Source organism: Eleutherodactylus coqui, chromosome 5 (genome assembly GCF_035609145.1).
Source record: "Eleutherodactylus coqui strain aEleCoq1 chromosome 5, aEleCoq1.hap1, whole genome shotgun sequence".
NCBI lineage: Eukaryota > Metazoa > Chordata > Amphibia > Anura > Eleutherodactylidae > Eleutherodactylus > Eleutherodactylus coqui.
Window position 1 is genome coordinate 12,422,259 of NC_089841.1, and position 3,382 is coordinate 12,425,640.

Consider the following 3,382-nt stretch of genomic DNA (forward strand, 5'->3'; position numbering starts at 1 on the left):
CCTATGTCTGTCTTGGAGGTGGCTTACTGTTTGTCTGGACCTGCGGAAAGCTGAGTTTCTGCCGTAGCTGTCAAGACAAATACATGAGCCGGATCCACCAAGAGAGCAGTTAGTTTACAAAACTCTTCTGAACTGTCACCTGAGGTCTCAACCCGTACCGATCCATCTGGTGAAAATTTGATGGATGCAGATAAGGCTTGTAAGATATCAGTACAAATAACAGAGACATGAATTACAACAAGGCAGAATAACCCACAAACCTCTATCCACATTGGAATATTATATTCTTTAAGCAAATTCATTATTAATCTGATCCTGCCTGCAATGTCTCATCAAATTTGGAAAAAAAAAAACACTCTTCCTAACTGCCCAAGCTTCTCACCCCTCCTTTCGGAGAAGAGAGGGATGAAACATTTCGTACTTTTACATCATCTAGCTCCACCCCTTCGATACTGGCCGTTTGCGTGTTTCTTCTACAGAACATTCTCTCAGAGACAGTACAGTACTATAACAGCATTTAGCAGTGATACAGACGTCCAACCAATCACAGAACTGACATTTACACAAAAAGCAAAAATATACCTTAAAATCCCTATGTTCTCTATTTTTAAGACCATATAATTTACGTAATTCATTACAAGTTTCTTATTTCATCAGCGTCTGTCTTCCTTTCTATGACCCTGAATCTTATCTCTCTATGAAACAGATCAATAGCTAAGATTTTAGAAAGCGGCCAGAACATTCAGACTTTAAACAACATTAATCATTAGTAATTATAAGAGGTATATTTCTCTGCACAGACTATGAAACACAGACGGCAGGGAATAGTTAAACACATAGAAAAGACAACATGCTAAACGCTTCTAACAGCGCAACATTTTCTGCATTTTTAACCCTTGTATTCTTAAAAGCCCCCACAGATGTGAGTGGGGTATAACTTTCTTACACTTGTATGAAGGAGACTAGGACGTATAACAAAGATTAGATTACATAACATCAAGACATACAAGACAAACAATAATGGTTATTTGTGGAAACATAGATATTAAGATCTCGAATTACCCGTGAATTCTGAGACAGGATTTTGTAGCCCCAGTGTCTATAAGGAAGGGCACTTCCCCACCTCCTATGGAAGCAGGCTCAAAGATCTGAATGCCTCTGTTCTTTGCTTCCTCGATAGGGATACTGGGGCGGGATTGTCGGGACTTCATTGGGACGGATTCGGGCGACTCGGCACGTCGTTGCTGCTGGGAGTGGCGCCCTGATCACGAGGTTTCTTGGGACAACGGCAATTCTTGGCCAGGTGGCCTATCTTGCCGCAATTATAACACTTGCATGTTTCTCTGTTGGGTCTGTCCTGGAGCTGCACCTTCCTCCCTTGGTTGCTATAGTATTTAACCATCACTGCAGGGCGCTTCTCATCCATAGCAAACCCTACTGCCTTTTTATACAAGTCCCTGGGCTTGGCGCCAGTCGGGGGTACATGCTTTTACTTTATCTGCCAATGATGGGCCAATGCCTTGCATGAACGCGTCCCTAGCCTTCGTTTCCAGCCTACCAAAATAACATACAATGGTTTCATTCTTTTCCCGTCTACACATAGTTAAAGCCGTTTGTCTTCGTAAAGGGTTTTGTTGTCCGCAACTGGGACAATCCCAGTAAGGTTTCCCTTTTTGGGACTTCTTTGGTGGAACTGTGGCGGTACAACTCTGATAGTCAGGAAGAATGTCGGAGCTGTCCGCGGTTGGTAGGACCGGGTACATCCTAGCCGGGTTTGGCACCGAGGGTGAGTACACAAGTATGCTGTCATCCCTCGGTGCACAATCCCATTGTTCTACATTTACCTTTTTGCTATATCTTATTATGGCCTCTATTCCTTTTTCTAAACCAGCGTCTCTGATAGCCGTCATATGCCTTTTCCCGATACTGTTGTCAGAACTCATATTTAAAGATTCCCGCCTTTTTAAGTCCTATCTGTCTATATATTTTACAGGCTTGCCTACAGATGTCTTTCCCTTCCCCGTCTTGTATTATCTCTATGGGTGTCAGATAAGTCTTAGACTGGTCGGACCCCATTTTGACTATTGGACTTGCCTCTTGATTTACCAGTATCATGCAGTATTGAGGATGCACACCGTTTCCTCTGGTAAATCTGGCGGTCCCACAGACCTTTTAGTCCCTTCTGCCAGGTCTGCGGCTGGCAGGACACTTATTTGCACTATGGACTTGTTCCTCTGTTTTTACCTCAATCACACAGTATAAGGATGCCCACAGCTTCCTTCGGGTAAATCAGGCCAGTCCCTTCTGCCAGGTCCGCAGCTGGCAGGAATTCTATTTGCAATCTCTTTACTTCTTACGGGGATATGGGGGGGGGGGGGGGCACGGCTCGCCTTTATACGTGGCTTTCTAACATTATGAGTCCGGCAGTTAAAGCAAGAATAAAAGCAATAATTTCTACGGCACACAGCAGACAGCATGGCAATGTACACACAAGGGTTCTTCCGTCTAGCACGGTTACTAAGAACACCGGAAAATTACAGGGAGAAGCATCCTATATAACATGCAGTGACTCACCTCCTGTCAACATGGGACTGAAGTCAGGGGAGCCTAGAGCTGGAGTGGCAAGTCAAGGGCTTACCTTACACGGGTGTTTTGTAGATCTGGGGTCCCGTGGCCTCTGGTCCGGCTGATCGGCAGCTAGGGTCGTCAGGCAACAGCTGCAGGTAAGGAGTTAGCTTCTGCCCCCACGTTCAGGCGCCAAGTAATGTGGGGGGTCACAAGGGGACCCGTCAGCTGATACTGTCTGCTTCCCAATCAGTTTGAATCATGCGAGTATACTCTTAAGGAGTTCAATGGACACCCCACCGTATGTGTTAACCAAAGAAATGCCTGTTTATTGTACAATGTATTCAATCTTTATACAGTCCTATGAAGCGAGTGGCTTTATGCCAGATACAATTAAAATTAATAAGCAGATATATTGATTTAAAACATCTCGGCCTCTTATCAGTATGTCCTCCTCTGTGTAGGTGTAATCGGAAGGTACATTCCTGTAAGCTTGTTAGTAACTTTCAACAAGAATTATCTAAAGATAAGAACAGGACAGAAACCCAGCGGTAATCCAATTAATATTTCCAGGTGGATCATTCTAACTGAAATCTAACATTTTTCTCAAGTGAAAGTTGAAATTAATACAAATATATATATATGTATTATAGCAGACAAGCGAAGAGACAAAATGGAGTCTTAGTAGTCCATTTGTAAAGCGTCAGCCCTTACACGTATTTGCGGTTAAGCTTAAACCTTTAGCAGAAGAAGATGCAGATTATAAACACACAATTATTCTGTGAAATACACTTATCTTTCTCTATTTAAGAGCATA